This window comes from Alnus glutinosa, chromosome 7, assembly GCF_958979055.1.
Source record: "Alnus glutinosa chromosome 7, dhAlnGlut1.1, whole genome shotgun sequence".
NCBI lineage: Eukaryota > Viridiplantae > Streptophyta > Magnoliopsida > Fagales > Betulaceae > Alnus > Alnus glutinosa.
Window position 1 is genome coordinate 8,006,411 of NC_084892.1, and position 24,172 is coordinate 8,030,582.

General features: G+C 35.4%; 3 long non-coding RNA genes across 5 annotated transcripts; 1 reads left to right on the top strand and 2 right to left on the bottom strand.

The window, feature by feature from the left end:
• Positions 1-3,588: 3,588 nt before the first annotated feature.
• On the bottom strand, positions 3,589-5,423 carry LOC133874120 (uncharacterized). 2 transcript variants are annotated; one of them, XR_009901211.1, is made up of 5 exons: positions 5,088-5,423; positions 4,900-4,992; positions 4,198-4,813; positions 3,907-3,976; positions 3,589-3,755 (listed from the first exon to the last, which is right to left on the bottom strand). It is a non-coding gene; the product is annotated as an uncharacterized LOC133874120 (long non-coding RNA). The 2 variants fall into 2 exon arrangements; XR_009901210.1 differs by having other exon boundaries at positions 4,887-4,992.
• A 540-nt stretch (positions 5,424-5,963) lies between these two features.
• LOC133874122 (uncharacterized) lies at positions 5,964-8,414 on the bottom strand. 2 transcript variants are annotated; one of them, XR_009901213.1, is made up of 3 exons: positions 8,231-8,414; positions 6,649-6,774; positions 5,964-6,269 (listed from the first exon to the last, which is right to left on the bottom strand). It is a non-coding gene; the product is annotated as an uncharacterized LOC133874122 (long non-coding RNA). The 2 variants fall into 2 exon arrangements; XR_009901212.1 differs by having other exon boundaries at positions 6,649-8,153.
• A 10,688-nt stretch (positions 8,415-19,102) lies between these two features.
• On the top strand, positions 19,103-23,000 carry LOC133874214 (uncharacterized). Its single transcript, XR_009901223.1, has 3 exons — positions 19,103-19,376; positions 21,299-21,370; positions 22,717-23,000. It is a non-coding gene; the product is annotated as an uncharacterized LOC133874214 (long non-coding RNA).
• The last annotated feature ends 1,172 nt before the right edge of the window (positions 23,001-24,172 follow it).

Genomic DNA, 24,172 nt, shown 5'->3' on the forward strand with positions numbered 1-24,172 from the left:
ATTTTTTTTGGAATAATAGGTGAACATAGTTAAATGAGTTCATTGGAAGCTATAATTGATTATTCAATCAAGATTTTCAAAATTGAAAATTGGCTCAAGCCATTAGAGCTGAACTTGAAACTTGTATAAAGTGAGCTTGGGCAGCTATAACCTAGCTTCAACTCGGAAGTGGATGGGTAGCAGAATGGACAACCTTACATGAGAGGACACTCGGATCTTACTTGTTTGGACAGAAATCCAAATCCCTTTAGCTAATTACAAATTCAACCAAGAAAACTTGTAAGACCAATACTTGGTAGCTTTACAACCTCAAATTTTCCAATGTGGTTTGTGATCAATACCCAAAAACAAAAGTGGTTAATGTAAAAAATGGGGTAAAACTTTGTCCAATTACCAGCATGCCAATCTGTTCACATAATCATTTAATTCAATGAACTGTGATCATATAAATTAATGAATAAAACGAGAACGATACCTATAAAATCATTAATAATAATATTTAACAAATAAATTATTTTTTAAAGAAAAATACATTTTGGCCCCTTAAATTACTATTACTTTTTTCACTTGCACTACAAAACTTCAAAAAGTGATATTTAGGTACCTCAAACTACAACTCCATTATAAAAATGCCACTTCGTTAGCAAGAACCGTTAAAATAGATGAAAAAATGGTTGTGTTCGCCTCATGTGACCACTTTAGTGCTTTTCGTCCCAAAATGCCCCAAATTTTACTATAAAATACCGTAGTTGCCCCTTGAAACAAATTACCCTTATCATTATTAAAAAATAAAAAATGAAATTGAAAATAAATTAAATTATTATAAAAAATTAGAAAAGAAAAGGTGGCCAAACCACCCCTCAAGGGTGAATCGCCCACCACTTTTGGATTTTAGGAGGCAGCCGAACCACCCCATTGTAGCTCATTATGTAAGAAAAATATAAAAAGAAAATAAATAATTATGATTTGATTATAAAATAATTTGAATAATAAACAGAAAGGCATATTTTGATGTAAATAGATGGAGCTTGGTGAGGCTCATAGGAATTTAATAAAAAAGAGAGATAGAATGTCCAAGTAAAATTTTAGAAATGTTGGATTTGAGGTGTCGCGTTCGAACGTAAGGAATCTTCACGTGTCACTGAGTTGGATGAACCGTGTTCCAAAGCAAAGTGTCCATTTGAACGAGGTCGCATGTTCACGTGTCATCGTGCGCATGAGTGGTAGATGAAGATCAATGGTCAAAATCGTTCATGGTATGTTAGATTTGACGCACAATTAATGCGGGCTCACATAGTGCATTCGAACATGATCGCATTTCGTGCATAGATTCAAGACTTTAAAACGTGGAGCGAAGGAAGGGAAGATTTTATTTCTTCCCTTCGTTCAAAAGAAAACTAGAGAGAGTCTGAGAGTGACCGAGAGTGAGGGTTGAAAGGGAGTGAATTAGAAATAGAAAAAATGGACTTGAAGGGGCTTAAAGTCCAAGCTTGAAGGTAAGATTCTCTAATAGTTTGATTTGACTTTTGAGGTTTGTTGTTTATATGGTGATATTGAGGAGTTTAGTTGAGTTTGTGATGCTTTTAGAGTTTTGGTTATAAAAAGTTTGGATGTTTTGGTGGTAGGGTTTGTTGTGTTGAATGAGGGATATGGTCTTAATATGTGAAGTTATTAGTTGTGAACTTATGTGATAATGGTGTTGTTTTTAGTGTTTTAATTGTGTTGATTTAAACAAGGGTGTGGAGTTAAGGTTTTTGTTGTTTTGAAATAAAAGGCAAGATTAGGGTTTTGGAGAAAGGTTGAATTATTGTGGGTAAATGGGTGTTTTGGTGTTGCATGGAGAAGTAGTTTGATGTTTGTGAAATGGTCCAAATGGAAGAGATAATTTGGTGTAGTTGTGCTGTGATTTGGGAGACACTACTAAAAAACATAGGAATACTAACCTAAGGTCTGTAACATAAAAATGCGTTTTTTAGGTTATTGGAACCCAGTAACATGGTCCCACTAACGCAAAGCTGAGGTTAGTATCCCTTATGTTGCTAAAATGTATATTGTAACCTGGAAATCTAACATTGCGTTACTATTCAGTAGCGCGACAAATATTTCTCGTTATTGGCATCGAGTTACATGAAACTGCATGTTACTGAGTTGCTGTAACGTGCAAAGAACTGGTTACTAAAATGTTGTAACGCAGAATTAATTTTCACGTTACTAAACTATTGCAACGAGAATACTTTTATGTTAGTGAATGTTTTTACGCAAAATTTATTATCACGTTACTGTAATTTGTAACGTGAAGATTGTTAGGTTAGTGTATGTCGCAACGCAGAACTAATCCTCACGTTACAGTATGTTCTAACATGATTATTATTAGGTTAGTGTATGTTGTAACGCAGAACTAATTCTCAGGTTACTGTATGTTCTAACATGTATTTTGTTAGGTTAGTGTATGTTTTAACGCAAAACTCATCTTCAGGTTACAGTAGTTTGTAACGTGAATATTGTTAAGTTAGTGGATGTTGTAACGCATAACTCATCTTCAGGTTACTGTGTTTTGTAACATGAATATCGTTATGTTAGTGAATGTTGTAACGCACAACAAATTTTTCGTTACTGTATTTTCTAACGTTATATTTATCACGTTACTTTATATATAGTAACGTATATATATTCAAACGTTACTGTATTTTAAACAGCGAAAAAAAAAATTACAGATTTTTGCTCTCCCAAATATTTTTTTTTAGCGGTTGACCATTTACGTCCATCCTCCTATAATCACAACAAATTGTACGTTTCCATTCATTCATTCATCAACAATAATAACATTTTACATTTAATTTTAAGGGGTAATTACCTTTTCCCCCCATGAACTACCGGTCTGTGTCATTTTGCCCCCACGAACTACCACTTCGACCAAACAAAAGCATCAAACTACCATCTTTACATACTTTGCCCCCTTCTGTCAGTCTAATTCATGCAAAGACTTAAATGCCCTAACTCAATTTCAAAAATTACTTAAATATCCTCATCTTAAACAAAAAAAAAAAAGAAAGAAAGAAAAAGAAACTGAAGGAAAAGGGGGTGGCTGCAGAGGTGGTCGGAGCCACCTCTGGGGGTGGCTCGCAGGCCACCCGGCCACCTCAAGGGTGGCTGCCACCACCCATTTTCCTTCAGTTTTTTTTTTTTTTTTTTTTTTTTTTTTTTTTTTTTAATTTTAATTTTAATATTTTTTATTAATTACTGTAAAGAGCATTTTGGTCTTTAAATCAAAATTAACGGTAAAAAATGGCATATTCCATCCAAGTTAACGGAATTCCCTGACAGAAGGAGGCAAAGTATGTAAAGATAGTAGTTTGATACTCTTTTTTGGTCGAAGTAGTAGTTTGTGAGTGCAAAATGACACAGGCCAGTAGTTCATGGGAGGAAAATGTAATTACCCCTAATTTTAAAGAACAAGCACAACAATATACATTGAGAATGAATCGTCAAAAATTACAACCATTGAAAATAATATAACCAATGTTTGTGTTTTCATATATATATATGAACAATTATACATAATGAACAATTATATATAACCATTGTTTGTGTTTTCATATATATATGGACAATTATACATAAAGAATACACGCAAAACAAGAATACACGCAAAACACAATGATAAAACAGCTACTCATGGATGCACATGAGTTGAATTTCTCACTGCCGATACATGAACAGTTACTAACGAATGCCAACAACATGCTCCATATTACCTATAAATGATAAAACAAACAAACTCAACAAACAAAAATACGATAATATCATATTAAAACTAACACTTAAGGAGCAACACGTGAAATATAAAAAAATGTTATCAATACTAAAAAAAAATAAGGATATAAATATAAAGTAATTAATTATTACCTGAACCGCTGCAAGTAGACGATCTAACATTCAAACAAGGTGTGGAATATCTGTCAAGTGTTAGGGCAACCTGCGAAATACACAACGCACCCAAATTAATATTATATATTTATACATAATGCACATGAACATGAATTGATTTTAATTGATTGACAACACGATAACTTTATCACTTACCTAATGCACACATTAATTATTACATGTATAAATGATTCACCAATTCGTTAACAATTGCCAATCAACTTAGAAATAAATAAGAGAAAACCAGTCAAGTTTTATCGAATCACTTACTGTAAGATTGGATCTGAGTTGGTTGGGCATTGTCAAAATCATCAGTCGGGTCATTGTTCGTTAATTCTGGTTAATAGAACGGCTCACACTCGTGGTAGGTGTCAGATGTATCATGAGACCCGTCACCCTAACCATCGTCGTAGACGTTCCTGGGTTTAGTCCGCACGGCACAAACCCAACTTGGGTTCCTTTCATCTTCAATGTAAAATACTTGGTCAACTTGTGAAGTTAGCACGTACGGGTCATCAATCTCCCGATCTCCCCTGTGGACAAAGCGATTGAAGTTGACAAGTACCATGTCATACTCGTCCACCTTGTACCCTCTGTCCCTCGCGATGTCCGCCCAATCACACTTGAACATGACGTACTTAGTCCGGTAGTAGTACTCGACTTCAATTATATCCGTTAACTTTCCGTAGTACATTAAGCAATCAACGGTCGACACACACACGTCATTGTTCTGAGTTCTCTTACCCGCATCATGTGCAACAGTCTGAAATAGTTTGACGTTAATCATGTACCTGTTATACCTAACTGCTATCTCCTTTGGGCCCCTACAATGCATGACAGGCTTCTCAGTCATCTCCGTTTTACGTTGATCGTCCAATTTATCGACCTACGAGCAATATTATGTAAAATGGTAAGCCAAAAGTTAAACATGTAATAGCTAAACATCAAATTATTCTTACGTAATCACGGTACCAACTGAATAACTGCCGATGATGTTGGGCTTCCAACTGATCGTTTGTAGTTCGTCATCTATCGCATGATCGCCTAAGCGTATCCATGTGCATCCTACAATTTATAATTTAAATTCATTATCTATTATTCGTCATTCTAGGCTACAACATTATAGAATATAACACATGCTAGAACTTTTTTTAGCTTACGTTCGCAATTGATTAAACTCGTCAGAGTTGAACAAAATATATCGGTGAATCTGGCCCAACTAAGTAAGGTTGAGGCTGACTCGTGTTCCCACCCCCTTTAGACCATCAGGATTTCATTGGGGTCTATTGTGGAAGGTTGGTGCGTTTTTCAGATACCCCGAGCAGAATGTCACCAACTTGGTTGCTATGTAGCCTTCATCAATACAGCCCTCAGGAGCCGTTTTATTGCGCACACTAGACTTAAACACCCCAAGGCTCTTACATTTTAAAATCAATCAATCACAGCCAATTAATCATTGTGATATATAAAAAAACACAAACTAATTAAAATAATGAATATACAGAGTCAATATTTTACCTCTCCGCCTAATATATCCACCTATACTGTACAGGGCCCCCTAGACTGCATTCGCGAACAAGGTGAACAACCAAATGTCACCCTCTAGTAGGTTCATGTCCTCTTGTGTTAAATTTTTTGAGCGTATGCCCCTGAAGAATGCGAACATCTCAACAAGAAGTCTAACCACATTATCTGGCAATGACCGGCGCAATGCAATAGGGAGAAGCTGTTGCATTATTATGTGGCTGTCATGGCTCTTCAAGCCTTTTATCGTTTGTTCCTTAAGGCGTACACACCGAGAAACGTTTGATGCATATCCGTCAGGTGCCCTTAGATTTCGAATCACCTTCAGAAAATTTGTTTTCTCTTCGTTGGACATTGTATGGCAAGCCGCGGGCATATAGGTTTTACCATCATTGTGACGACCCTTTTTTTTTTGTATAAAATATTTATAAAACATAAAATGGTCATCACAGTGGCACAACTACGTGTCGCTTAGCCAACATACGTATATGCTCCATATCATGTACCTGATATTCAGAGTAATATCTAATGGCAAAATAATCATAACACTACAACTTATAACAGAAAGTACATCTAAAAATACATGTGGTCCATACAAAAGAGCCATATATCTGTCTAACTGTTTAAGACTTATAATTACCCACTAATACAAAAGAATGGCTACACAAAAGAATATGTGACACCTACGTCACTAGCCATATACAAAATACCCCAAAAGAGTGAACTCCATAGTCCAACTCAATACGATTGTCGCGAAGTGCTTCAATCGTAGTATCCCAAATACGCAGCTACGGGGTCCTCCTCTAAGTCAGGTGTACCTGCAGTCAAAGAGACATCATCTATACGATTGTGGGGGTTTGCCAAATCCGTATAGGTGAAATGATGAGTTCACTGCCTCAGTACATAATACCGAGACCTCAGTGATATTAAACTAACTGAGTTTTTGCAAGGAACCAACTTTTTCTTTTAGTCTCGCGTACACTATAACAGCTACCAATTCATAAACTTTGTTTGAAAGCTGATATAGCAAACACCGACTATCAAAAAACATTCGAAACATACTATGTAGTTAGACCCATACGTTGAAGTTCCAATGGCTTGGAAGCAACTACGTATACACCCACCTACAATAATACTTTTATGTTGGTAGCTCAAATGCACAGAGATCTAACATTATTAACTGTAATATCACCGTACCTCAGGACATTACAACTTCATGTCTATGGCACATAATTGTCCATGCGGTTACTAGAATAAAACTCTGATATCCAAGCACTTCTTACTGATGTACCACACAATCCATCTACCTACTGCCAAGTCACACTGATATCCCAACCAATAGCGTCACATCAAAGTACACCAAACTTAAAACATGTCATCTCGCTCTTTAGTACGAGCTTACTACCATTTCCCGAATATGGTTAACACCAAATCTTAGGGCATTACAACTTCATGTCAAGGCACATAGTTGTCCATGCGGTTACTAGAGTAAAACTCTGATATCCAGACATTTCTTACTGATGTACCACGACAATCCATCTACCTACTCCCAGGATACTGTATTACTCATATCGAACCATAATAATACCCTTGCACCTCCAAGCTCAATGTTCTTAAATCATGCAACTAGACGATAGAAGTATACATAAGTTCTTTGCCAGTAAAACTCTTAGGCATACAAATGCGTCTAGCATAAAAACTACAATATTTTATATCATGAAAACATTACACAATTTAAACAATGATATGCATGCTCGTGATTATCCTTTCATTCCTTGTGAGGCTTACCCTTCCTTTCATTTTTATGCTCATGCTTTATGCTTTACAATTCAAACTTTATACTTCTATTATTTACAAATCATGCTTTCTTCAAATACGATAAACCAATCAACATGTAATTTTATCATTCTACTTTGCATAATTTAAATCTCAACCGCAGTTCACATTCAAACATTTTAAATCATTTTAACACATTTCATTCATAAATCATTTCACAACATTATTGATATTATTTGAACATAATTGAAACTACTCAAATCAACCAAAACAGATATGTTCAACATACAGTTGGTTTGGATTTATAAAACACATATATTTTGCAATTCTAATATACATAAAAATAATAGTTTTTCAGTGAGTAAAATATCACCTGACTGCTTGCACACCAACACTAACAAGTCCTAGGCTCAATCCACAAAGTGCCATTGTACATAACATATTGCATTCATTTAGTTTTCATCCAATAATTACACTAATTTTCACTTTGAATTGCTCAATGACTATTTTACCCATCAATTGCTTAAACTCATACTTAACAATATTCCTAGGTTTATAAATAAAACACTCAATTTATTCAAATTACCAACATTAAAACATAACCCTACAAATATTTATTTTTACAACACCCATGGTTAATTTGGGGTTAATCATCACTATCACCACCATTAGGCCACAACTTAACAATCTAATTTTGAATAATTAAAAACCTCAAATTAATTTAATCCATCAAATAAGGGTTTCCTCAAACTTAACTCCAATAACAATATCATTAACTTAATGGCATTTACTAAGGGTTAATCTCATAAAATCCCACAAAAATCAAATACCCAAAAATTAAGGCTCGAAGAAAAGCTTATCCAAATTCACCAAACTTCAACCCAAAGTTTGGGTAGCCTCAAGTAAGTTCCAATAAGCCCAAATACCTAAAGAATATAGAGGATTAAACTCATATTTAGGATTTTACCTAAAAATCACAAAATGATGAGTTTAGTGTTTTTACCTTAAAACAATCGGTAAGAACGTAGATCCGAGTGCAAGGATCACGTTTCCGAAAACGGATTGAAGATCCGACTGTTGGATCTTCGTAGATCGCAATTTTTCTTTTTGAGGGACTAATGGCTTACTTCTTCTTCTTCTCTTTTTTTTTTTTTTTCATCTTCTTTTCTGTTCCCCAAGGGAGGCATTCTACCTCATTTCTTTTCTTCCTGAGGGGCGTACAGACGTGCGCCACCTCACTACTTTTTCTTTTCTTTTCTTTCTTTTTTTAATTGAAGGGCCAGATGGCCCTTCATTACCAAATGGCCATTCGACCATTTCTTGAATTGGCTGTACGACCTTTCAAATGAAAGGTCGTGCGGCCCCTATATATATATATATATATTTAATAAAGAGGCACCATTTGCCTCTTTTTGAGGAAGGGCCATTACTGCCCTTCATTTTTAAAAGGTGAGGCGCTGTGCGCCTCATCTTATTTTATTTTATTTTATTTATTCTTCTTTTATTTTTATCTCTTATTTCTTTTGTAATTCCTAATTCTTTTTAGACTTTAAAAATGTTGTCTTTCATTTTATTTTCTTGGTTACAATTTACAAGTCTATAAGATCTGTTTTATTTTACCACACCAAGTAGACTAATAAACCCATTAAATATTTTTTAGGACATTACAATCATCGTCGATGAACGGATGCAGTTTAGGCTTCAAACCCATTTCTTGCAAGTCTTGGCGGGCTGCGAGGTCGTCCTTTGTTTTCCCTTTGATATCGAGAATTGTGCCAAGTATATTGTCCATCACATTTTTCTCTATGTGCATGACATCAAGATTGTGCCGCAATAAATTATCTTTCCAATATAGCAACCGAAAGAAAACACTTTTCTTTTTCCACATGATATCGTCAGTTTCAGCTTCTATCGATTGTCCCATCTTCCTTTTCTTCTCTTTCGTCTTGCCCGTACTCTTATTCCCAAATACCATCCCCTTCAATTGTCCAAGGATGTCATCACCACTTTGCATGTCGGGCGCACATTCTCATTCTTGAGTGCCGTCAAATGCTCTCTTGTTGCGCCTTCAAGGATAATCCATCTGCAAGTATCGCACGTGCCCCATATAACAAAATCTCTTGTCGTTATACAACCATCTAGACCTTGTTGAATGCATACAAACAAGGCATACCTTGACACCCCTGTTAGGCCACTTGGACAAATTTGCATATACGGGGAAGTCATTAATTGTCCACATCAACTGTGCCCGCATCACAAAATTATTTTCTTTGATGCATCATATATGTGCATCCCTACGTTCCACAATTCTTGTAACTCTTTAATCAATGGCTGGAGGTAAACATCTATACCAATTCCAGGTGAACTTGGACCCAAGATAATCAATGATAGTATGAACGACGTTTGTTACATGCGCATCCAAGGTAGGGTTAGCAATTTTTGACACGACCCAAGAACCCGACACGAACACGACACGGGAAAATAGGATTTGGGTTTAATATAATCGGGTTCGGGTCAACCCGATTCTGACCCGGTTATATTTTTTTAAAAAAAAAAAAAATTAAAAAAGGAAAAGAACTAACCCGAAACGAAATGCCCAATTGTGAATCTATGATTTTGCGAACTCACATATTCAGGTTGGAACCCTAGCCCAGTAGCCCGCCGCTCGCCTGCCCGCACTCCGCACACCCGATCGCCTGCACATTCGCACTTCTCGTCTTCTCTTTCAGACTTTTAGAGTTTCAGTTCAGTGTTTCAAACTTTCAAGATTCAGTTTTACAGTTTCACTTTCCCCTCCCCCCTCTCCCACCAACCACCAAATACCCGGCCACCATGAAGCAGTGTCGCCGCCAACCATCCGACATTTTCCCCCTCTCTCTGCGCCAAACTTTTCCCTCCCCCCTCTCTTACCACCACCAAATACCCGGCCACCATCGTCAGTGTTGCCGCCCACCATCCGGCCGATCTCGCTGAGCCTCACACGGTTTGGTCACCTCCGCGGCTTCGCCCCCTGAACGACGCCACAACCAGTCTGTTTTCCTTTCTCTGAGCCTCATGCGGTTTGCTACTTGTTAATTAGATTTTTTTTACCATGTTCTGTTATTTTTCTTAGATTAAACTAATTTTAGCCCTTGAAAAAAATATCCTATATTCAAAGTATGACCAAGATTTGTGTAGAGAAGAGGTGGTTTAGAGAATTATGTAGGGGAGGATCTGAGTGGCGGCAATGTCCCCGTGTGTTGTTTCTTCTTCAAGTATTGAGCAGGAATTGTGGATAATTTGTTTACTTATGAGTTACTGGATGTGTGGATATTAGTTGATATAATGGATTGTTAAAAGATTTTTATTGACTACTGCCTAATGAATTCCAAGTTTTGAGAAGAATTAGGAGGGGCCGGAGGGCTATTCCTAGTTTCTTCTATGCTATTTCGTTTTACTATAAATTTGATGTCCGAGTTATTTCCCTTGAAAAAGAATACTTGAACATGTTTTGTCTCCCAAAATAGGGAGGAAAAAAAGATCGTAAAATGTTTCTCCAAAAAAATTTACCATATCATGGAAAATGTTTCTAGAAACAACACTTAAAACATAAATCTATATATCCTGAATGTTTTAGTCATTGATTCATGTCTAGCTTTATAACCTATTTGATTTGATTACCCAATATGCCTTGGTTTAATTAGAACCAAAGTGAAATTCCCGAAAGATGGTTTTCAGCATCATGTGCTTAAATTTTCAAAGCAAGTGTTTACTTGGAGTATTTCAAACGAGGATTTACAAGGTTACTAATACTTCTATATTTTGTAAAAAGAAGAATTATCAATCCCTTTCAAGAGATTAATTTATGAGATTGGGTGAGCATTAATTAAATTGTGATAGGATTTGTTATACTATCTCATAGAATTTGTTGCTGCTATAATAGAGGTAATTGCAAATACTCTTTTGCAATCTGTGTAGCTTTTATAGACAAACGAAGTAGCATACACAGCTCATCTATTGTGCGACTTGTGTCCAATCATGAATTAGGATCAAGAGCAGCCTGAGCAGGTAAGATTATTAGCCTTTTAAGTTTCAAGTTGTCTTTGTGAGCTAGATTTTATATACTATCTAATTTGGATTGAAGAACTAATTTACTAATAATAATATGTGCAGATGAGTAATGAAGTACTTGGTGATGATATTGTTAGAGACTTAGAAGATGATGTGGTTGAATTAACTACAATAGAAGAAGAAGATGACTCTGTTTGTGTGGAGAAAGAGAAAAAAGGCCACAAGCGTAGGAGGACTTCAGTCGTTTGGGAACATTTTGATGCCATTCGTGGTAAGAAGAGTGAGAAGTTAAAGGCAAAATGCAAGTTGTGTGGTACTATATACTTGGTTCCAAGTACTTATGGAACTGAAAATTTGAAGTGACACATAGACAGTTGCCCGAGGAGAAACACTCGTGATGTTGGGCAGATGCTCTTATCTAGAAGTCAGGGATCTCTGCCTGCAAGTAACTCTAAATTTTGTCCCAAAAAATTTAGAGAACTGTTGGTTGCTTTGGTCATTAAGCATGATTTGCTTTTTCGATTTATTGAGTATGAGGGCATGAGAGAGATGATAAAACACTTGCATCCTGATGCACCTCTTATATCTAGAAATACCCTTAAGGCTGATTTGAAAATTTTAAATATGAGGGAGAAGCAAAAGGTTAAATTTATGTTGAATGGTTGTCTTGGTAGGATTTGTTTAACATCTGATTTGTGGACTTCTTTGACTACTGATGGATATATGTGTCTCACAGCACATTTTATTGACAAGAATTGGGTCTTAACTAAAAGGGTGTTAAACTTTTCATTCATGCCCCCACCACATAATGGTATATCTTTGTGTGAAAAGACGTATAATATGTTAGAAGAGTGGGGGATTGAGAACAAGGTTTTCAGTATAACATTGGATAATGCTTCTTCCAATGATGTTTGTGTTGGTTTATTAAGAAATCAATTGAACATAAAAAAAGCCCTTCTTTGTGAATGCGAGTTTTTTCACATTTGTTGTTGTGCACACATTCTTAATTTGATAGTTCAAGATGGTTTGAAAGAGATTGATAGTGCTCTCCAAAAGATCCGTGACAATGTGAAGTATGTTAGATCACAAATGAGAAAATAAAATTTCCTTCAAGCTGTGAATAAAATATCATTGGATAGTAGAAATGGGCTAAAACAAGATGTGCCAACCAGATGGAATTCTACATATCTTATGCTTGAGACTGTTATTCATTATCAGAGTGCTTTTAGTTATTTAGAGATGATTGATTCAAACTATAAGCATTGCCCTACTGCACTTGAGTGGGAAAAAGCGACTCATATATGTTGTTTTTTGGCTCCCTTTTACCATGCTACATCTGAGTTTTCTGGTACCAAGTATCCCACATCCAACCTCTACTTTCCTGTGATTTTTGACATTTATGTAACCTTGAAGGAAGAACTTGAGAACGAAGATGAATATAAGAGATTAATAGCAACACAAATGCTCTCTAAATTTGAGAAATATTGGTCAGAATTTAGTATAGTGTTGGCTCTTGCAGCTGTGTTGGATCCTCGTTCATGTTATCTTTTTTTAATTGTAGGCATTTTTTAGTTCTGGCGGGGATAATGTTCAAACAAATAAGAATCAATTAAAACTTTATTTGGATGAACCTAGGCTGATAAATGATGAGGAAGGAGATTTTGACATTCTTTCATATTGGAAAGGAAATGAATTTCGTTATCCTATAGTAGCTGCTATGGCTCGTGATGTTTTTAGCATTCCTATTTCTACTGTTGCTTCAGAATCCACTTTTAGTGTTGGTGGACGTGTAATTGATCAATATAAGAGTTTGTTCAAACCTGATATTGTTGAGGCACTAGTATGCACTCGAGATTAGTTATTTGAAGAGAAAGGTAATATTTGTTACTTGTATATTTATTTTTTTCATTAGCTTATATTATTTTTTTATTACACTAATTCCTCTTATCTTTTGATGTAGAATTGACACAAATGAAGTTTGATGAGCTTGAAGAAGATATTTTGACTTTGAATTTCAATTCCAATGATATTCCAAGTTCATCAGGAGCACATTCTATTAATATTCCTTGACATTGGCTTATATGTGGATGAGTTCTTTTTATGGGGTTTATTTTAATTATGGGTTTTGTTTTGCCCTTACTAATTGAAATTGAATTCTGTTTTGCCTTTACTAGTTGTAAAATTTTTAGTTATATATGTTTAGTTAACTTAAGTTTAATTTGAGAGGAATAGCTTAGCATTTTTCTTTTTGTATTCCTCTTAAATTCTAACAGAATATAGATAATTAAATATTGTCTGTAAAGTGATGTTGAGTTGATGGTTGCATATTGGAACTTGGAAGATCTCTAACAATCCTACCTTGATTGTCTAAGTTTTAGAGTTAAGATTATTGCATCAGTGATGACTGATGAGTCTTTATTGGTTTTATGATAATTACGTATGATGGGAATCATGGGATTGGAAGAGGGTCTTCCCCCTTACTTTGGTTGCTTTTATTCAATCATGGGATTGGATGAATAATATTGTATTTCTTTATAGAGATTTGACTATAAGATTAGCGAAGCCTAACTATAATACATTTTTAATCTTATTCAAATTTTAATGATTGCACTTGATTACATTCCATGTGAAGTGGGGTGTATATGGATTTGTGATAATTTTTATAAACAAGAATTCTAATTTATACATTTTTTTTTCCTTCTAATTTTGAGACAGATCAAGAAGCAAACAATAAATAAAATATTTATTTATTTATAATCTATTCATAGAACTTACTATAACTTACCGAAGCTTTACTAATGGATAGATCCAATCAGGAGAGCCTACTTTCAAGCCCGTTTATAATGCAAATGAAGACTAAAAAACATAATGAAGCATGTGGAAGCATGTGATCATAATGATTTATGATCACAAAATATTCCGGCCCTCCTCTCCAAAAGAAAATAAAATAAATAAATGGCCAATTTTGTAAGGAATAAAAAAGTCAAAGTATATGTTTATACATGAAAAACGGTGCAAATATTAAATTTGTTTCTTGAAAATTCCACATGTCTAATTCATGCATTAACATTTAAAAACATGCATTTGTATATTGTAGGAGGGTTGAAACATATGAAACTTGAAGGTAAAAAGCAAAAGTGAAAAGTGAAAAGGACGAAAGGCCCTCATACAGCAACCATACTATGAAACTGATTTCGGGTCGGGTCGGGTCAACGGGTTACACGATTATTAGTCGTGTTTATCGGGTCGTGCTCGGGTTACCCGATTATTAATCAGGTCGTGTTCGGGTCACGTGTCACAACCCGATTAATAATCGGGTCGGGTTCGTGTCAGGCCCGTTTATATAATCAGGTCGGCCGGGTTGACACGAACTCGACCCGTGAACCCGAATTGCCAAGCCTAATCCAAGGAGGCAAATTGTACGGAACAAGCATCACTGGTCAAGTGCTGTGGGAAGTGTTCATGTTCCCAAATGGATTAAATCCATCTGAGGTTAGACCAAGCCTCACGTTCCTGATGTCGGCTGAAAATTATGGATGTAATAGATCGAATGACTTCCATGCCTCACTGTCGGCCGGATGCCTTAACACGCCGTCCTTAGTGAGGCCTTCTGCATGCCATCTCATGTGGGGCGCAATATGCTTCGACATAAAAAGTCTTTTAAGCGTGGGATGAGTGGAAACCACCGCAACACTTTCATAGGACATTTCTTTCTCAACGATATGGGTTGACCATCACGGTCCAAATGAATTTCATCGTTTCACTTAAATTCTCCACAGACGATGCATAACTCTAATTCTCTATTAGACTTCCAGAATAACATACAATCGTTACGGCATGCAGGGATCTTCTCATACCCGAGCCCCATATCATTGAGATACTTTTTCTCCTCGTACATATTAGCTGGCAAACTGTCCTCAAATGCAAGCTGCAACTGATTGATGAGCTCAAGGAAAGCCAAGAAAATATTATTGCTAACTCTGCCAACACACTTCAAGTTGTACATGCGTACTATAGCACTTAGTTTGCTATGTTTAGTGTCCTCATGCAATGGCTTCTCCGCCTTTTTAAGCATGTCGTTGTACTTCTGAACGCCACCTGCAATTGGTGGTACATTTACATTTTTCTCACCCAATTGCTCAACACCCCCAGGCCCACAATTCTCTTCTCTGACTTCGTGCATATCGAATGCATCATGCAACATTGCGTGCATGTCACCACCCTTTTCTGTACTTCCACCCGCCACATCTATGGCCGGATGGTTCGATCGGATGGCTGCATCAGGATTGTAAGGCGTCGTCTGACCGTGATGCCACCAGTTTATGTAGCTAGTCATCATTCTCCTACCCGCTGTCAAGCGTTCAAGTACATAATCGGGCAAGTGAAGGCGATTATTCCGACACATCTTACAAGGGCATCGGATTTTACCATCAGTCATTCTACGGTTACTGACTGCAAATTCCACAAACTCTCTACACCCGTTATTGTATTCCCTCGTACCTTGAGGCTTTGTAATCCAAGTCCTGTCCATATTTGTTTTATACGTACATGTCACGAATGAACACATACATAAAATAAAACTATAATTATTAATTTGTTTATTAAATGAAGAATTCACATTTAACTAAGAAAACAAAGAATTCAATTAACTAAAATATCGTAATTCTTAAAAATGAAATAAATAAATTTTATTTTCTCCTAAATATCAATTAAATCTAACATACCAACAATTAGTATAAATAAGTTATGATAATGCTTATTGTTAATAAAATAATGCACATTTAAACTAGTATCAATCATTTTTTTTTTTAATTTACTTTTCTAAAATAACATTGATCATAATGATTAATTATTATTATTATTATTATTATTGTTATTATTATTATTTATTTGTGTGTGCAATTTTTAATGTCATTTTATATTTAATTAACCATAATATCAATATAAATATTGGCCTCTAATTAATTAGGTTAAAAAATCTGATTAGGATATATTTTCAAATAAATTGTAATATTATCTCAATATCAATATATCAATATTAGCTTCTAAGAAATTAAGTTAAGAAATCGGATTAAGGTATAAAGTTTAGCTTCTAATATTATTTCAATATCCACATTATATTATCTTAATATCCACAATAATTTGCCTCAATAGATTATACGAATATAACTCTTTTTTCAGAATATTCAATATCAACAATATCCAAATTCAACAATATTAACAATATCCAATATCAATTATCAAATATTCAATATCAACAATATTAACAATACCCAATATCCATTATCAACAATATTAACAATACCCAATATCCATTATCAAATATTCAATATTAACAAAATCAACAATATAAACAATATTCGCAATCACGTTACCTGCAGAGAGGGAAACTGAGCAGAGAGACTAAGAGGGAGTGTGAGAAATGGTTGTGTTACTGATCAGGGAGAGGGACAGCACCGAGGAGAGGGGGGGGGGGGGGGGGGAGATGAGGGAGAGTAGATAGAGGGGGTCTAGGGGGGAAGGAATTTTTTCCTAAATTCCGCACGGAAGTAGCACACGTAGCATTGTTCTCAAAATATTTTAGTAACATGCTTGCACGTTAGTGACACATAACAGTAACGCAGAATACAATACCACGTTATTACATTTACAAAACAGTAATGTGCAGATAGCCGTTACTGTCATTTGGAAAAGTAACGTGCACTCATATGCACATTACTTCATACTAACCCGTAAAATAAAAAACTTTACTATTTAATACAATAATTAACATAATTAATATTTAATACGATATTTAATAAAATAAATAAATAAAACTTATATTTATAAAAATAATAATAATAATAATAAGTTTAAATATTATTATTAAAAATTTTGAGCGATCATGATCGATCGGATGATCTATTGATCATATTGATCCATCATGGTCGATCTACTGATCCTCATGATCTTATTGGTCCATCACGATAGATTGGACGATCTATGATCCTATTGGTCCATCATGATCAATCGGATGATCTATTGATCCAATTAGTCCATCACAATAGATCGGGTGATCTATTGATCATATTGATCCATCACAATCGATCAGATGATCTATTGATCCTATTGGTTCAACACGATCAATCTATTGATCCTCATGATCCTATTGGTCCATCACGATGGATATGATAATCTATTGATCATATTGGTCCATCATGATCGATCGGATGATCTATTGATCCTATTGATCAATCACGATGGATCGGACAATCTATTGATCCTCATGATCCTATTAGTCCATCATGATGGATCGGACGATCTATTGATCCTCTTGATCCTATTGGTCCATCATGATGGATCGGACGATCTGATCCTATTGGTCCATCACGATCGATCGGATGATTTATTGATCATGTTGGTCGATCACGATGGATCAAATGATCTATTGATCATATTGGTCCATCACGATCGATCGGATGATCTATTGATCATATTGGTCCATCACGATCGATCAGATGATCTATTGATCTTATTGGTCCATCATGATGGATCGGATAATCTATTGATCCTATTGGTCCATCATGGTCGATTTATTGATCCTCATGATCTTATTAGTCTATCACGATGGATAGGACGATCTATTGATCCTTTTGGTCCATCACGATCGATCGGATGAGCTATTGATCCTCTGGTCCATCACGATGGATCGGATGATCTATTGATCATATTGGTCCATCACGATCGATCGGTCCTATTGGTCCATCACGATAGATCAGATGATCTATTGTCTTATTGATCAATCACTTTTTTTAAATAATAATTGTAATTTATAGTAACGTGGGCATACTGTCCATATAATTATTGATACTAACGTGATATTTACAGTCACATTACTTTTTAGTTCCTACTAACCTGGGTAAATGTGTCCGTTACTATTATAATAACATTATAATTTGTCAGATAAGTATAATTGTCTCAGGAAATCGCGGGAAAAATCGCACGTGCTCATGTTTTTAGAAATGGGAGAAAGCATCACGTTAGTGACCTACTAACGTGCGTTTCCTTGCACGTCACAGAAACGTACTAACGTGATATATGTCACGTTAGTTAATTAAATCATCAGTAACGTTCAATTGACGCCATGTTAGTATTTTTATATTATTAGTAACTAGTATATAGCAGAAAGAAAAAGAAAAAAAGTCCCCTCTTCTTCCTTGCGGCTGTAAAGACCAATAAATTTAATAGGCAATTTATCAATTAATAAATCGTATTTACTAAATAGATAGGATTAATAATTCTATTTTTTGTAATAATAATTGTGTTATCAAAATAAAATAAGCTTAGGATAAAATAATTGAAAGAATAATAATTATTATAGTGGGTCCTCGTTGAATAAATAATTACTTGTATTAATAAGAAGGTGGTTTAAAAATATGTGGAGTTAAATGTTAATTTTTAAATGATAAGGTTTTAATTATATGGGGTCCTAGCATAATTTATAGAAGTCTAAACATCAAAATAAAAGATAATCTCCCTCTGCCACGTGGCATCACTTGACTGATTTGAGAGGATACCCTTATCTTCTCCTAACCACTCACTTCGCGCCACATGTCCCACCTTATCCCCTTTTCTTCTTTTATTTTTCTCTCTCTTTGGACCACCCGGATCCCCTCTCTCTCACGCCTCATTTCCCCTTTTTCTTCTTTTCTTTCTTTTCCTTCCCCACCCGCACGCCCTGTTCTTCTCCCCTTCTCTCTTTTTCTTCTTCCCCTCTCCCCCAGCCGACAGTCCTTTCTCTCTCCCTGTTCTCCCCCTTCACGCGTAGCCCCTCCCCTGTTTTCCTTTCACCCGTTCGCCCGGATCTCCTCTCCCTCTCCCTGTTTTGCACGGCCCGACGCAGCCCCCTCCTCTCTCGGCTTCTCCTCGCCCAAACCCCTCTCTCTCCCCCTTCTCTTCTTCCTCTTCCGCCAGCAGCACCGACACCCACTTCTCTTCCTTCTTCTTCTCTTCGGTTTCCACCTGCTGGCCGAGTAAGTGCTGCTGCCGAGAGTGACCTAGCCGTGAGTGTTCCAGATCGAGATGGAGAGTGAACCTGGATTTTTACAGAAAATCTGTGGGTAAGATTTCCTCTTCCATCTTGCTTTGGATTTGTTTTTATCATTTGATTTTGCTCCAAACCGTAGGTGGGTCTTTTGGTTTTGATTTAGGTTTTGTTAAAAAGAAAATCCAGGGTTTATGGTGTATTACTTGGGGCTTTTGTTTTGTGGTTTTAATCCATGATTTATGCTTTGTTATGAGTTGATTTTGGGTAGGAATCATGGTTGATAAATGTGATTAGTGATGGGACTTTGTGTTGGCCGAATGGAGCTTGTTGGTAATGAATTTGATTAGTGTTTTACTTGGCTTTGGGTTGGTAGAAATTCTGGATTTTCATTGCTAACAGATTGTGTCTAATGTTCTGAAATGAGTTGTTGGATTTTTATTAAGTTCTCATAATGTAGTTTTGATGAGAAACTGAATTTGGTTGTGGATATGTGATTTGGTTGTGGATTTCTGTTTAGGCAAGGTTAGGTTATTATTCGGACTTGTGTTAGGGTTAATGTTAACCAAAAATGGATTTTTGGGAGTATTTTTGTGGAATCCGAATTTGAGTGCTTGATTGTTATTGAGATTTTTATTAAGCTTTGAGGGGCTTCGGTTTTGAAAAGTTTGTAAGGGACTTTTGAGTTCATTTGTGATTGGGTTGATTACAAATTGGTGTAAAGCCTAATAGATATGGCTAAATGATTTTTGTGGAGTTGGTGATGTTGAAGGAGATGTCTTTAATGTTGGATTGTGGATTTTCTATTAGGTGAATAGCTAGATGTAGATTAGTTGTTGGTTGTTGTTCATAAATCAAGTGGTTAAATTATAGTTGACCCTTGAATTGTTTTATTGGATTTATTGATATATAGAGATTGAGAGCTTTGTTTAGAGATTGGAATGTAATAGTTAATTGTTTGTTGATGATTATAGTTAGTCCTTGAGTTGATTGATTATGGGTTAAGGATTTGATGGTGATCTTATGAGATTATTGGTTTGAGGATATTGTTGACCATATTGATGGATATGTATTTTAATGTTAAGAATTTATGTTATTTGGGAAGTGTTATTGCTTATGGTTGATTAATTGGTATATTGGTGTTGATTTAGTGACTAGCGACCTCTATGGCCAAGTGATGAACGGGTTGAATTGTGTTGATTGCTTGAAGATTGATGTTCATGGAAAATTGATGAATACGGATTAGGCTTGTTATATGGAGGGGAATGGTATGGAATTGAGTACCAAATGGTACTCTAATTAAGGAAATTGGTTAGGATGGTTGTTGGAATTGTTGGAGGATAATCTTGGTAGCATATGGCTAATGAGTTTAGATAAATTAAAAGAAGAATCAAAGAGAAGGAAGGGAAACAAATGGTGAAGTAAAATGGGTGATAGATGATGAGGTAACATTATTAGACTTGTGGTGGACTAAAAGTAAATTGAACCCATGTATAGTGTTTAGCTTTTAGGCCTATGTATATGCCTCAAGTTTTTGTATGTGTAAATATTAATAACCTAAACTAATAGGTGTTACTAAATTGGAATGCTATAAGATTAAAGTCCTAAATCTAAACTACCTAAATAGTTAGTAATTAATAATAATGTTAAAGAACTATAAATTACTCAAATAACCTGAAGCTTGTAAATATAAGTTAAAAGACTTATAGAACATATAGGTGTAATATAAATTCATTATGGGACAACCTAATAACTAATTCACCTAACCATATCCACATTGTACTTATGTGTACTAATGGAATAGGATTAAGTGTAGTATGTATATACGTATACATATATATGTATATGGCTTAAGTAAATATATATTGTTAACTTAGTAAACAAATGATGAGCTATAAAAACGGTTAACATAGGTCATGGGACATGGGAGCACGCGGGTAGTCTATGTGTCAGAGTGTAGAGTTCCATAGCGTAATCTAATGTTATAAGTATTTGCAGGATCGTGTCATCATTGGAGGCTTCAATGGGTCCTTCAATGTAGAGTTGGAGTTGTGAGTCCAATGCAGCCAGGTGATATTTTACTCATTGAGAAACTATTATTGTTATGTTTATCAGAATAGCAAAATATATGTGTTTTATAAATTTGAACCAACTGTATGTTGATTATCTGTTTTGGTTGATTTGAGTAGTTTCAACTATGTTCAAATAATATTAATGATGTTATGAAATGATGTATGGATGAAATGTGTAGAATTATTTTTTAAGTATTTGAATGTGAGCTGCGGTTGGGATTTAAATTATGCAAAGTAGAATGATAAAGTTTCATGTTAATTGGTTTATTGTATTTGAAGAAAGCATGATTTGTAAAGAATAGAAGAATAGAGTTTGAATTGTAAAGCATAAAGCATGAGCATAAAAGGAATGAAAGGACAAAGTACAAAGAACGAAAGGAATGAAAGGACAAAGCACAAGAAATGAAAGGATTGACATAAGGAATGGAAGGACAATCATGAGCATGCATATCATTGTTAAATTGTATAATGTTTTCATGATATAGAATATTGTAGTTTTTATGCTAGACGTATTAGTATGCCTAAGAGTTTTAATGGCAAAAGAGCTTATGTATACTGTTATCGTCTAGTTGCATAATTTCAAAACATTGAGCTTGGACGAACAAGAATATTGTCATGGTTCGGTATGAGTAATACAGCGTCCTAAGAGTAGGTAGATGAATTGTCGTGACACATCAGTAAGAAGTGCTTGGATACCCGAGTTTTACTCTAGTAACCGCATGGACAACTATGTGCCCGACATGAAGTTGTAATGCCCTAGGATTCCGTGTTAACTATGTTCGGAAAATGATAGTAAGCTTGTACTAAAGAGCGAGATGGCATGTTTTAAGCTTAGTGTGCTTGGTTTTGACGTTATTGGTTGCGATATCAGTGTGGCTTGGGAGTAGGTAGATGGATTGTCGTTGCACATCAGTAAGAAGTTCTTGGATATCAGAGTCTTACTCTAGTAACCGCATGGACAACTATGTGCTTTGACATGAAGTTGTAATGCCCTGAGGCACAGTGTTATCACAGTTAATAACGTTAGACCTATGTGCATATGAGCTACCAACATAAAAATATTATTGTAGGTGGGTTTATACGTGGTTGCTTCCATGCCAATGGAACTTCTACGTATGGGTCCAACTACATAGTATGCTTTAAATGTTTTCTGATAGTCGATGTTCGCTATATCAGCTATGGGGGTTTTCAAACAAAATTTTATAAATTGGTAGCTGTTATAGTGTACGCGAGACTAAAAAGAAAAATTGGTTCTTTGCGAAAACTCAGTTAGTTTAATATCACTGAGGCGGTGAACTCATCATTTCACCTATACGGATGTGGCAAACCCCCACAACCGTATAGATAGTGTTCCTTTGGCTGCAGGTACTCGGGTCGTAGTTGATGGGAGTGTAGACGTGCATTTGAGATATTATGACCGGAGCTCGCCGCGACGGTCGTAAATGCGGGACCATGGGCGTCCTCAGTTTTATAGGTTTTGTTATGGCTTGTGACGCATGTGTCACTTGTTATTGTATAAAGCCATTTCTGTTATGTATTTATATTGAGGAAAGACTTAAACACATAGATGTTAAATGGCTCTTGTTGTTATTAATTTATGATAGATGTTTAAGATGTGATTTCCGCTATTGAGTTTATGTTTTCCGCTGCATAGTAGTTAGATGTTGTACTCTGATTTACCAGGTACATATTATGGGGTATGTACCATTTGTTGGCTTTGCGACACATCGTTGTGCCACTGTGAGGATCCATTAGTATTTTAAGAAATTAATATTTATGAAATGTTTTGTATAAAAAAAAAAAAAAAAAAAAAGGGTAGTCACAACGGCCGTCTGGTTTTCCCGGCATATTCACAAATCGACGTTTTTCCCTGTCTCTCTTCTCTATCTCTGGCATTCTCTCTCGTCTCTATCTCTGGCATCACTCATTCGACCACCGATTAATCAAGGTATATATCTCAATCAACACTAGTTTTGTTTTTTGAATATTGTTGAATGTTTTTTATGTTTGTTGATTGAATTATTGATGATTGCGTGACTGATGATTGTGTTGTGTCGTTGTAGTTCTATGGGCAGTGTAATAAAATGCATGTTGTGTACGTTGGGAGGGATGTTTGGGTAGGATTGTTGAGTTGGGGTTTTGGGTAATTTCAAGTGTTTTAAATTTTTCAGGGGCATTTTCGTAATTTTACATGTTTCAAATTACGAAAATGCCCCTAATATATTTAAACAACGTCGAATGTAATGTTTGTTTGTTTGACCGTGACAATTGGGTAATTAATTTCAAGTGTTTGCAATTTCGAATGGGCGCTTTCGTCATTTCACATGGTTGATCTTACGAAAATACCCCTAAATATAAAATTAACATTGAAAAATATGTTTGTTTGTTTAATGTGACTGTTGGGTAATTTCAAGTGTTTGAAATTCTCTGAGGGCAATTTCATAATTTCACATGTTCGAAATTAAAAAAATACCCCTACATATAAAATTAAGACGTATGTTTCTCGAATAAAATTTAGGTATACATAATGTGTCAATTGAGTAACTTCATGTGTTTGAAATTACATAAGGGTATTTTCATAATTTTGCATGTTCAAAATTACGAAAATGCTCCTACATATAAAATTAAGACGTATGTTCCTTGTAATACCAAGTGGACTTGAATTGTTATTTGTCATTCGTACTGATTCTTCTCTAATTCACAGGTTAAGATGAGTTCTCCGAAAAGGAGTTTTCGGGGTTTTAAACTCCCAGCACGAAGGCCACCGGTCGAGCAGACACCATTTAGGGATAACGATGAT